The sequence below is a fragment of the Ovis aries genome, chromosome 2 (assembly GCF_016772045.2).
Source record: "Ovis aries strain OAR_USU_Benz2616 breed Rambouillet chromosome 2, ARS-UI_Ramb_v3.0, whole genome shotgun sequence".
Taxonomy (NCBI): domain Eukaryota; kingdom Metazoa; phylum Chordata; class Mammalia; order Artiodactyla; family Bovidae; genus Ovis; species Ovis aries.
Window position 1 is genome coordinate 137,326,609 of NC_056055.1, and position 13,669 is coordinate 137,340,277.

General features: G+C 41.7%; 1 non-coding gene across 1 annotated transcript; it reads left to right on the forward strand.

Moving 5' to 3' along the window:
* The first annotated feature begins 7,390 nt into the window (after window positions 1–7,390).
* On the forward strand, window positions 7,391–7,493 carry LOC114113284 (U6 spliceosomal RNA). Its single transcript, XR_003588347.2, has one exon. It is a non-coding gene; the product is annotated as a U6 spliceosomal RNA (small nuclear RNA).
* The last annotated feature ends 6,176 nt before the right edge of the window (window positions 7,494–13,669 follow it).

The window sequence follows — 13,669 nt, forward strand, 5'->3', positions numbered from 1 at the left end:
GGCGGCCTCGGGGGCGGGGACCGGCTGTCACCGCCGCGGCCACCGCCCCCCTTGCCGGAGCCCGGCCCTCCGCGCCGCTGGGCGGGGCCCGGGGAGGGGAAGGAGGCGGGGAGAGAGGCGGGGATCGCGTGCGGACCGCCCCCGAGTCAAAGTCCCGCCCCCCGCGCCGCGGGGCGGGGCCCGGAGAGCGGGGGGGCGGGGTTTCGCGTGGAGGCCGAGCAGCTACGAGCCTCTTGTGGTGTGGCGCGCCTAGTCACAAGCCCTTTGGAAAGAAATCCCACTTTCCTGCTTCCTCAGGTCTCCTGTCCTCCGCCGAAAAGCTCTAGCACAGGATCGACATCCGCTTCCAGGCACCACAGTGTCTTGCTTAGAGCGTGTTCCAGAAACGCTCCAAAAAACAAGCCCATATTTTACGGAGGAGCAAACTGAGACCCCCCAAAATTTTCAGAGCAGACCCTTGCCAAACAGTGGTACAGAAGTACACATGGTGATTACTATAGAGCGTGGCCCTAAATAATAGCGCAACGACTCCCGTCCCAAGAGAAGAGAATTGACGGCTCAACTTGAAGCTTTATCTACTGTCATTCTCCGGCTGGGCAGCAATGTATATAAAGGCTCCCACAACTCCGACTGCCCTTCTCTTTAACTGTCTTAGCGTCACAGTTTGATTGCTCCAACCTTTGCAGTCTCCAAATAGTGAATATAAGACTAGAGAATTTCTAATTTCGATTTAATCACCCAGAGCTGCGAAGGCTGTCTATAGTGAAAATCACCACTGTCCCTTCTTGCCACTGCCCCTCCCTATATCTAATCCTAGTGGTTTGTTATGTCTTAGATGCCAACGAAATTACTTTTCCTTCGGTGTGTAGTTTAATTTAAAATATATATTTTATATATTATACAATTTTAAGATTTTATATATATGTGTATGTATATACATAAATATTTATAGCAGTTATTGGTCTAGAATAACATTTCTATTCTCCATATTCTGATCTTGGGTTGTATAAAAACATGTGTAAAGAATGAGGTGAATGTCTTTTTAGGGTGTATTAGTGTTACTAAACTGCATTCATTTGCCCAGCGTGCAGCTCTGAGATGCCAAGGTTTGCAGGGGAAGGGTTTATAAGTCATGAGGCAGCCAAGAGAGGAGAAGGGAGACCAAATCTTAAATTCACCTTCCTTAAGGGAAAGAGCTTGGGATATTTATGGGACAAAGAAGTTGGGTGCCCTGAGGCCTGGGGAAAGGTGACTGGAGATAAGGAAAAGGTGAAGAAAATGGCAGGGTGGTATCATCTGAAGGTGGAGTGTTTGGCCTTCTGATGTCAAGAGGTTCTCCATCCAGCACTCCAGCAGGCCCAGCTGAATGGTTGGTGGTCTCAACTGATCTGAACTGGGCAAGACTAGCTCCATGTTCCTGAAAAACAACTTTTGAAACCTTTACTATAGTGACCCATCCATCAGAGGTACTGCCTCTAGAGGACAGCTAAAGGAGTGACGATTGTCTAAGCTACCCGACGAAGGGCGTGCAGTGTGCAGGAACAGTGAAGGCAAGTTTGATCAGTGAAGTTACTGATATTACCGATTAAGCAAAAGTTATAGTTTAAGGGATCAAACTGATGACTGCCCTCAGTTTCATTAGTCCCACGGGTTTAGCTTGAAGGAAAACACTGACCACCTTTATGGGTATAGGTAGTTGAGGGTTGGAGTAGAAGCAACACTTAAACATGTTTTCCAAAAGTGGTGCCTCTAAGAATTCTTTCAGATATCTGTTAACCTGGTTGTTGTTACCATTTTGGTAAAAATTTCTTAGAGGAAGCAGTATGAACATAAGACTATGAGATAGGTAGAGAAAGTCGGAGAAGGTAATGGCACCCCACTCCAGTACTCTTGCCTGGAAAATACCATGGATGGACAAGGCTGGTAGGCCGCAGTCCATGGGGTCACTAAGAGTCAGAAACGACTGAGCAACTTCACTTTCACTTTTCACTTTCATGCATTGGAGAAGGAAATGGCAACCCACACCAGTGTTCTTGCCTGGAGGATCCCAGGGATGGGGGAGCCTGGTGGGCTGCCGTCTATGGGGTCGCACAGAGTCGGACACCGACTGAAGCGACTTAGCAGCAGCAGCAGTGGAGAAAGTAATCAAGTCTTTTTTATTTATTTGCTGTCCTACCAGCCATACTCTGTACCCTCTAAGTGTGACCTTCCTTCATCTATTCTATGAATGTTTGTTGAAAGCACATTATGTAAAGTCCATCATCGTCGAAGTTTTACACATATCTTCAAATATTAGACAGCCTGCTCCATAAAATAAGGATTATGTTTGCTCTGAGTGACCCAGACGGCAGATGGAAGACTTGGGGATGGAAACTGTAGGGAGACAGATCTCACCCTCGCGTGGACAAACTTTGGTTCCAGCCCTTTGACTATGAAAGGGGCGACTTAGAGGAGGAGGGGGTTCTTGTCAATGACAGAGACCAAAGGACAGCATTTTAAGGAGGCTGTGGGGAGGGTGATAGCAAAGCTGTGTGGTGCTATGAACACAGCCTGGATTCTGGTGTCAGATCCTCTTTCATGTACTGGATATGTGACCTCGAGTGAATTACCTTTCTGAGCATCAGCCTCCTTCCCTAGAAAGGGGGGAAACTGGCTGTCTCATTGGGGATGACTGTGAATAGATAGTGTAGCCATCTGTGTTAGCACAATACCCAGGATATACTAAACACTCAGATTCCATCTTTTTTTTTTTTAACCATTACTGCTGTTTTTTAAAAAAATTATTTCCTTATTAGGGTTTAATCAGAACCGCTCACACACATTTTTCATGAAGCAAACTTTACCAAAGGTTTGGTAGAAGACAATTTACAACTGAACATTAGCCATCCTTAAAATAGTCCTCAACTGTTCTGCAGCTCTCCTGCAGCCTCCAGTCATGTGGCCTTCCTCCTCCTCCCCTTCCTTCCAGATTACTCCCTGAGCTCTGAATTCTCCTCACACTGTCGTACACAGTATAATCGGCTTCCTCAGCCTCAATTTGGAACTCTTCTGCTTTCCACCCGAGCATGTTGAGGTGCTCAACTGAACATTAACTTGTGTGAAAGTACAAAGGTGAGGCAGAAAGCTTGGGATTCATTGTGTCAAGGTTCATTCACCCAAAAACCAATCCAAGTTTTCTTTTCTTCAAAGTATATTCACCAAACTTCCACCCAACTTATAGCAAATGAGTATATAAAAACAGATACAAAATTGCATCAGCTTTTCACTTCTTGGTCAAAGGCTGAGGATCCAGAAACTGGAGAGAATGTTAGATATTTTTTAGATATCTGTTAGATTGATGGTTATTAAGACTGTGGTAAAAATATTTTAGAGGAAGCGATATGAATTAATAAGATATGAATGAAGTGATATGAATACATAAGATATGTATTCAAAGGTAGAAAGTGATCAAAGGGTGGAATATCTTTCATGAATTTTTACCAAAGGGCTATATTATTTAACTATGTGCATATAAAGTATAATTGTAATTTAAGGCTCTCTAAAAACTTCTTTATAACAGACTTGGGTGGATTCTCTAAATTCACTGAGATTGTGTGATTATTGTCGGATTGATTTGGCTGAAAATCATGTAAAGCAATAGGAAGCAAACTGAACTATGCCACCCTGTCTCCTTTATCCTGTGGCTTCATGGGGCTCAGAGGACAAGAGGAGAGAAAAGTGATTATTCATTCTCCTGCTTCTTCCTGCTGGGCCATGACTTGTGTCCCTTTTAAGTATGGCCATAGCTCCCTTCCTGTGCCCAGGGAGCCCTAGAGGCGGTACCAGGTTCCCTCTCCTGCTGATTGGGGTGCTTCACTATCTCCATCTCTACTCTGCCCACACCTCTGCAAACAGTCCCTGAAAACACTCTTCAGTTTCCCCTTAGAGTACCATACCATTTCCTGCCCCAGAACCCTGACTGCTGCTTTACAAAGGTAACTTTCAAAAGACATAAAATCATGTCTTTCATGCAACTGCAAAATGAACACATCTCTATCACGGTGTGTACTACTTTTATCAATTATATCTCATTGAAGCTAAAAAAAATAAAATGAACACACTAAAATTTTAATTAACACTTTCATTAAATTAGAGACTCAGAAAAGATACTACAACCAGTTCAAAGGGGAAGGCAAAAAAAAAAAATAGGATTACAGAAATGAATTTGTAAAGGGTTACAAAACTGGCTTTTCCCCTTAGGAGTCAGGAACCCTCCACCTCTAACTGATAGAACATATTTGCCTGGATATAGGCAAGAATATAGGTTTTTACAGGAGTCATGTACAGATGTGAGAGTTGGACCATAAAGAAGGCTGAATGTCAAAATATTATTGCTTTTGAATTGTGGTGCTGGAGAAGACTCTTAAGAATCTCTTGGACAGCAGGGAAATCAAACCAGTCAATCCTAAAGGAAATCAACCCTGAATATTCATTGGAAGGACTGATGCTGAAAGCTCCAATACTTTGGCCACCTGATGTGAAGAGTCAACTCATTGGAAAAGACCCTGATGCTGGGAAAGACTGAGGGGAGGAGAAGGACTGGCAATCTGTTTCACATATGGTAATATACATATTTCAATGCTATTCTTTCAAATCATCCTACCCTTGCCTTCTCCTAGAGTCCAAAAGTCTGTTCTTTACATCTGTGTCTCTTTTGCTGTCTCGAATATAGGGTCATTGTTTCCATCTTTCTAAATTCCATATATATGCGTTAATATACTGTATTGGTTTTTTTCTTTCCGACTTACTTCACTCTGTATAATAGGCTCCAGTTTCATCCACCTCATTAGAACTGATTCAAATGCATTCTTTTTAACGGCTGAGTAATACTCCATTGTGCATATGTACCACAGCTTTCTTATCCATTCATCTGACGATGGACATCTAGGTTGCTTCCATGTCCTGGCTATTGTAAACAGTGCTGTGATGAACACTGGGGTACGTGTCTCTTTCAGTTCTGGTTTCCTCGGTGTGTATGCCCAGCAGTGGGATTGCTGGGTCGCATGGCAGTTATTTCCAGTATTTTAAGGAATCTCCACACTATTCTCCATAGTGGCTGTACTAGTTTGCATTCCCACCAACAGTGTAAGAGGGTTCCCTTTTCTCTGCACCCTCTCCAGCATTTATTGTTTGTAGACTTTTTGATAGCAGCCATTCTGACCAGTGTGAAATGGTACCTCATTGTGGTTTTGATTTGCATTTCTCTGATCATGAGTGATGTTGAGCATCTTTTCATGTGTTTGTTAGCCATCTGTATGTCTTCTTTGGAGAAATGTCTGTTTAGTTCTTTGGCCCATTTTTTGATTGGGTCGTTTATTTTTCTGAAATTGAGCTACATGAGCTGCTTGTATATTTTTGAGATTGTCAGTTGCTTCGTTTGCTATTGTTTTCTCCCATTCTGAAGGCTGTCTTTTCACCTTGCTTATAGTTTCCTTCATTGTGCAAAAGCTTTTAATTTTAATTAGGTCCCATTTGTTTATTTTTGCTTTTATTTCCATTACTCTGGGAGGTGGGTCATAGAGGATCCTGCTGTGATTTATGTCAGAGAGTGTTTTGCCTATGTTTTCCTCTAAGAGTTTTATAGTTCCTGGTTTTATATTTAGATCTTCAATCCAATTTGAGTTTATTTTTGTGTATGGTATCAGAAAGTGTTCTAGTTTCATTCTTTCACAAGTGGTTGACCAGTTTTCCCAGCACCACTTATTGAAGAGATTGTCTTTTCTCCATTGTATATTTTTGCGTCCTTTGTCAAAGACAAGGTGTCCATAGGTGCATGGGTTTATCTCTGGGCTTTCTAGTTTGTTCCATTGGTCTATGTTTCTGTCTTTGTGCCAGTACCATACTGTCTTGATGACTGCAGCGTTGTAGTATAGTCTGAAGTCAGGCAGGTTGATTCCTCCAGTTCCATTCTTCTTTCTCAAGATTGCTTTTGCTATTCGAGATTTTTTGTATTTCCATACAAATTGTGAAATGATTTCTTCTAGTTCTCTGAAAAATACCATTAGTAGCTTGATAGGGATTGCATTGAATCCATAGATTGCTTTTGGTAGTATACTCATTTTCACTATATTGATTCTTCTGATCCATGAACATAGTATATTTCTCCATCTATTAGTGTCCTCTTTGATTTCTCTCATCAGTGTTTTATAGTTTTCTACATATAGGTCTTTTGTTTCTTTAGGTAGATTTATTCCTACGTATTTTATTCTTTTCATCACAATGGTAAATGGGATTGTTTCCTTAATTTCTCTGTTTTCTCATTGTTAGTATATAGGAATGCAAGGGATTTCTGCGTATTGATTTTATATCCTGCAACTTTACATATTAATTGATTGGCTCTACTAATTTTCTGGTGGAGTCTTTAGGGTTTTCTATGTAGAGGATCATGTCATCTGCAAACAGTGAGAGTTTTACTTCTTCTTTTCCAATCTGGATTCCTTTAATTTCTTTTTCTTCCCTGATTACTGTGGCTAAAACTTCCAAAACTTTGTTGAATAGTAGTGGTGAGAGTGGGCACCCTTGTCTTGTTCCTTACTTTAGAGGAAGTGCTTTCAATTTTTCGCCATTGAGGATAATGTTTGCTGTGGGTTTATCATATATGGCTTTTATTATGTTGAGGTATGTTCCTTCTATGCCTCAAAGCAGTACTCTTGCCAGCTCAAGTACAGAAAACCCAGTTCAAACTTCTTTAAGTAAAAGACCATTGTTTTCTGAAGTCACTGAAAGACTTTTCAAGTGGTAAACCCAAAACATCAGTGTGTCCTGCTCTCCTCTTCTTCTTTCTTCCTCCCCATGTTTCAGCCCTGCTTTTCTTGGTGATGGGGCTTCTTGTGACACTTTATAAACTTCACAAAGCTGACTCCTTTCCTATTTCAGAAATGGACAGAGTAGCAGCAGACTTAAGTTTCCAATGGGAAAATCTCTGTAATGAGCATCTCTCATTGCTTCAGAAAAACACTAGGGGATTGACCCTGATTGGCCAGGCAGGGGCTATGTTTCCAGCCCAGGAAAACGGGAATAGGTGTGGAGAGGTGGTACACACACACCTAACATCAGGGAATGAATTAGAGGAAAGGATCCACAAGGAAACAGCAGTTTCTTTCACCTAAAAAAGGGATGCTGGGAGGTTAAAAACAACACATCATTTCCATGCTCTATAGACTGGTAGCATGTTTTCCTATTAATCACTACGATTTAACGAAGACAGTCCATGAAATATGACATTTTGTCACAGAATAAGATTCTTCACATTTTTATGTTTTTATTCCCTTCATTTCCTGATTAATTCAGATAATGTATATACCCATTTCTACTCTCTTTTGGAGGAGATTTAGAAAAAAGAAACAAATGCTTGCTTTGGCAGCACATATACTAAAATTGGAATGATACAGAGAAGACTAGCATGGCCCCTGCGCAAGGATGACACGCAAATTAATGAAGCGTTCCATATTTTTATGGAAGCAACCTAGATGCCCATCAGCAGACGAATAGATAAGAAAGCTGTGGTACATATACATAGTGGAATGTTACTCAGCTATTAAAAAGAATACATTTGAATCAGTTCTAATGAGGTGAATGAAACTGGAGCCTATTATACACAATGGAGTAAGTCAGAAAGAAAAACACCAATACAGTATATTAACACATATATATTGAATTTAGAAAGATGGAAACAATGACCCTATATGCGAGATAGCAAAAGAGACACAGATGTAAAGAACAGACTTTTGGACTCTGGGAGAAGGCAAGGGTAGGACGATTTGAGAGAATAGCATTGAAACATGTATATTACCATATGTGAAAGAGATTGCCAGTCCTGGTTCAATGCATGAAACAGGGCGTTCAGGACCAGGTGCACTGGGATGACCCTGAGGGATGGGATGAGGAGGAGGGAGATAGGAGCAGGGTTCAGGATGGGGGACACATGTACCCCGATGGCTGATTCATGTCAGTGTATGGCAAAAACCACTATGATATTGTAAAGTAATTAGCCTCCAATTAAAATAAATTAATTAAAAAAGAAAAAAGATTCACCCTAACATGACATATATTTAATATCTTGGAGAATTAAGTTGATGTTAAAAGGCAATAAAAAATATTCTAAATCCAGCATTAGCTAGAAGACAGTTACATCCCATGCAGTCTCTCTTTTAATTTCTAGATCTTTTAACATTTTCTTTGGGTGAATGGCCTTATCAGTTGGGGTTCAGGGCATAAAGTAAAAACCACTCTAGGTATTACTGCCATGAAGGGATTTAATTCAGGAAATTACATGTATACCACACAGACTAAAGTAGGCTCTAGACAGGGCCTCTGGGGATAGTATCTAGAACACTCACTCATCTAGGAGTTTCTGGAAATTTAGGTAATGAAAAATACTTACAACTACAATCCATAGTCAAAAACAGGAAATGAGACCACCACCAGTTAACCCTTTCTAATACTCAGAAAGCTAGAAGACCCTCAACACTGAACCTCAGGTCTCCACAACCATGCTTGCTAGTAGAAATACTGAGTCCACCTTGCAGATCTCAAATGAAGGTACATAATTCACAGAATCCAGTTCATGTGCAAAATCCCTAGCTGCATGGGGAATCTGGAAGAGAATTTTTAGCTTTCCAGCCCTTCTAATTAAAGGGTGAAATAGAAGTTGGCAAGCCAATTCACAGATATCTATCTCAATGGGCTTAGGCATTATTCATTTGTTTCCTAGCAGGAGTAGCTGGGCTGCTTGCGGTGGCAACAGGCAAAGGGAAACTGAAGAATTGTTGCTGCTTAAGAAAGAAATTGTCAGATTGCAGAAGTTTAACTCTTAAGAGTTTGGCTGACTCTTACTGCAGTCTTTTTGTTTTGTTACTGATTTAGAGAAGTCACTGTAACCAGACCAACATATGGTTGCTTCTGTGGGTCAGCTGCTAGAACTGGCAGATTATTCCCCATTCAGTTGTAAATGGGATTTTGCTTCTAGCAGGGCAGGTGTCTTAAAGGCATGGCCCATAGAGTAGCCTAAAAGGAATGTTATCTATCCTGTCATCCTCACATACAACAAAGACTAAAATGTGCCCTGATTGTTCAAAGATTATACGCAAGTTTGAGGATGTTAGGGATTGGAAGTTGTTAAAGGTGAGTAGACTGGTGTCTCCTTTCTAGAAGCCTAGGTTATAATCCTTCCATATACTGTTTTACAGATGCAGAAATTAAACCAATAGGGGTAAACAAAAAGTGCCAGCAAAGTGACTTGAACCTTGAATGAAGATCGATTCCACAGACTCTTGCTACCCAGTGTATAATCTGTGGACTGCAGCGTCTGGAGCTCATTAGAAAAGTTGACTCTCAGGCTCTTTCCCAAGCTCTCTGAAGCAGCACCTGCAGCTTAATTTCTGCAGGTGATTCTCAGGCATGTTTAAGTGTGAGGAGGATAGCTTTTAACCACTTTGTTGATTTAAGACTTCCTAACAAAGTGGCTGGAGAAGGCAATGGCACCCCACTCCAGTGTTCTTGCCTGGAGAATCCCATGGACGGAGGAGCCTGGTAGGCTGCAGTCCATGAGGTCGCTAAGAGTCAGACACGACTGAGCAACTTCACTTTCACTTTCATGCATTGGAGAAGGAAATGGCAACCCACTCCAGTGTTCTTGCCTGGAGAATCCCAGGGATGGGGGAGGCTGGTGGGAGGCCGTTTATGGGGTCACACAGAGTCGGACACGACTAAAGCAACTTAGCAGCAGCAGCAACAAAGTGCGTATGGCTGTAAGCACTCTAGAACTTGAGTTCCATCAGCAATTTGATGACACCTTGGAATCCAACAGACCCCCAGTCTTTCTAGGGAAAGGTTCCCCTTTTATGGACTTTAGAGTCTTTCAGTCAATGCACTGTGACACGTGGGAAGAAGAAAAGGGGGTTTTTCAACTGTTCTTGCACTGACAAATCTGGTCTAATATACATGATGTAACTCAAGCATGAATGGGCCTATGAGCACTTCCTCTTCTGCATAGCAATAGAAGTATATAAGCAAGAGAACTACAACATGCCTTCCCACTGCAGGAAACCAGAGAGTCTATCGTGTGGGTGAAGAACTGAGGAATGGTTCAAAATAGAATCCTATTTACACTCTTCCATTTCTGGGGCGGGGGGAACGTCAATGAGTCAGTACATAGCAATTTCAAGATACCAACATATGGACTTGGTGTGCATGCCCCAAGCCCACATTATGGTCATTGTATTAAGAGTTTGAAACAGTTTGACATAAGTCAGTCTTGTACAAAATGACCTATGTTGATGAGCAGTTTAAATGTAAGAGCTAGGCTCACAGTATTTTTTAGTGAAAGTTACTTGCACTTGCAGACTGTAGCTATAGCAGGTAAACCCAGGGGTATGAAAAACCTAGATGAGAGGACAGGTCAGCAGTAGTTAAACTATATTTCTACATCTGTGAAATGAGAAAGTAAAACTAGACTTCCATGTTTCCTTCCTATTTTAACATTTTATGGTTCTATATAACAAGTGTAATTATTAAAATAACAGTTAGTTATTCTGATCCTCTAATTTATTCCTTTTAAGAACCCATGAGATTGGTACTAATATCAATCTTACTTTACAAATAGAGAAACTGGGGCACAGACATGTCACTCACTCGTGGGGGTTATATTCTAAGAGGGGAAACTGATTCACACCCTGGCAGTCTGACTGCAGCCTCACTCTTACACACCCTATTCAGTGCCTATTTTATTGCAAATATGTCTCTAACTTCCAAGCTCTTGTTTCTGGTGCAGTGGAAACCTCACATGCAGCAATAAGATATTTCCACAGAGGGTAGAGCCCTTGCCATAAATATTGAAGCTGTCCAGTGCTTTAGAAGCAGCTCTCAACCTTAGCTATACATTAACAGTCACCAGGGAAGCCTTAAATAGCACGGATGCCTGGATTCCACACTGAAGTTTCTGATGGAGTCAGTCTGACATGAATTCTCAGCACTGGGGTTTGTTTGTTTTTTAATGTATTTTAGGAATTCAAATAGGCAGCCCAGATTGAGACTACTCCCAACTTTATAGGAATGGGGTTGGTTCTGGAGGCAAGTTCTACCCACGTAGGACCAGGTACTGACCTAATGTGTCAACCATTGATACCCTGACACAAGATTTTTTAATTCTGCTAGTTATGTAGTGGAGAAGGAAATGGCAACCCACTCCAGTATTGTTGCCTGGAAAATCCCATGACAGAGGAGCCTGGTGGGCTACAGTCCATGGAGCTGCAGAGTCAGACATGACTGACTGACTGCGCACACATATGTAAAGTAGATTACCTGTTTGTCAGTACCATCTGTTGTTCTGGATAAGCTTCCTGTAAAAGCTCAGAGCCAGTGTCTCATTTGTATGTGTGTCCCTAGAGCCTGGTAACATCCCTATAAGTTTTATTCCCAATTGGGAAGGAAATAATGAAACCACATCTAACCATCTCCATAGAACAAGATCTTGACAGAACACTCACTCAAATCTGCTGGTTACTGTTGAACGGAATACTATTCAGCCTAACTGAATGTTAGGCTTTGAGACAGGGAAAGAAGCATACTCTCTTCCTAGAGTTTGAGATTTCTTGGGGATGTTCTAGAAGGACAGTGTGTCAATAGCATAAATTTTATCTGACCCCTGCTAACATGGATGTGTCTCTGCCCATTTCCATGACCCCAGCACAAGCAGCCTGACAAAGAGATGCTCCACGGTCAGGGCATTTAAGCTTTACTGACTACTATGAAAGTCACACTTTTCCTTCACTCCAGTGTAGTCATCAACCATCACCCAGTTAGCTTTTCCCTTTGTGGTCCACTTTGAACTGTGTTAGATCCATTTTCTCACCCTGACTTGTTTTACAGTTCACTTACCTGTCCAGGATTTAACCAGGAATCCCTCTGTAACATTTCCCTCCTAAATGGGTCTGTTGGTAACACCTCTGCAGACCTGGCCTCAGCCACTGGCTCACAGCACTCTCAGACTCAAGAGAGCTGGGCCAGAGAAGGCAAAACCTATTTTTAAGAGAAAGAAAAGTTGCCACTTGACCACAATCAGAACGAGTGGTGGAATAGATGCCCCCTGGCTTCATTGCAGTAGCCACTCTTGAAATCATCCTGAAGTTCATTTTCTTTCTTTAAGGCTCAATGTAAGAGGTTGGACCACGGAAGTCCAAAGGACGGACCACTCATCCTTTGAGCTCGAGGAACTGCCTTTAATCATTTACTTCGGCTTCAAGCTCATCAAATAACCCTTCCACGTTCCTGCTTTCTTAGCCCTGTGGAAGCTAGTCACCTACACCATTTCACCATTTTTCTCCTTTAAAACAAAACAGCCCATCAGTCCCAGCCTGTTTCCCCACAATGTCCTCATTGTACTAGGGCTAAGTTTCTTACTAAGATGTTTTCATCCAGGGTAAAAGGCTCGAGCTTATCCTTATTTTCCTGGTCTGGACAATGTAAGGCATTTCCCACCAACATCTGCCCCACATTCTAGAATATTCTCAACCACAGGGGCATGACATAAGCCATAACTCTGCATGATATGCTGCGAGGTTGTAGCAAGTAACCTGCAACCAACAATTACATGTCAGTCTTCACAGACAGGTGTAAGGGTCCCCTGTATGAATACTGCTATCACACTGAGGCATCTCTGGTTTTTTGTGAGGAACAGAAGGAAGCAGAGCCCCAGGAGTCCCATAAAGCACTACCATGACCTCTGCCAAGGGCATTTATGCCACAGCCCTAGCCAAACCAGTTTCTTATGCTCGTAACCACTGACTACACATCATTGCAGTGACTTACACTGGGTATACCCATGGGACTGTGGTTAAGAGTCCCAGCCACTGGCCTATCTAAAAAGTACCTATCACTCACTTCTTTAGATGGTTATCACCTGTCTGACCTTCAAAGAACTAACAAGGCTAAGACATAACGTGTAATACCAAGTACAATGGAAAACTATTCCCTAACAGACTGGACATTTTATACTGGAAAATTTATTCAGGCCAGGGCATGCTACACTGTCTGCACACTATATACATGCCTTCCATTTATTAAATTGTGACAATCTGGCTAGAGAAGTTTCAAAAAGCTGCTTAAATTTAAATGAAATCCATTGATGAAGAAAATATTTTCTGACCTGTCAATTCTGCCTAGTCAGTGCTTGGTGATCAGTATAATGAGGCAGGTCACAGCTGGACTGCTGTCACAGTGAAAGTGTGTTCTAAGAAGAAAGCAACTCAGCCATAAGAACTTTCTTCTTTGTGCCATGTGTCATTGCTAGCTGACACCCTATCCTTCAGAGGCATAATAAGCCTTTGAAGCAGACAAATCAATGCTTACACACAACCCCCAATTTGCAGGTATCTTGAACAAACCACCTTTAAGATCATTTTCTTTTGAAAATATTCTCAACAAACAGTAAAGCCAAGAGAGGGAAAAAAATCACATTTACATTGCATTTTGTGGAGCATTAATATCTTTGGCTGATCTGAGATTATTCTTAGTGTCCCATAAATAAAAACACCAAAACCTTTATAGTTCAGCTTGATGCAATAAAAAGAAAGGCAAGTCAGGTTATTTATAATTTCACATGTACAATGCTATGTTTCTAAGCCACAAACAC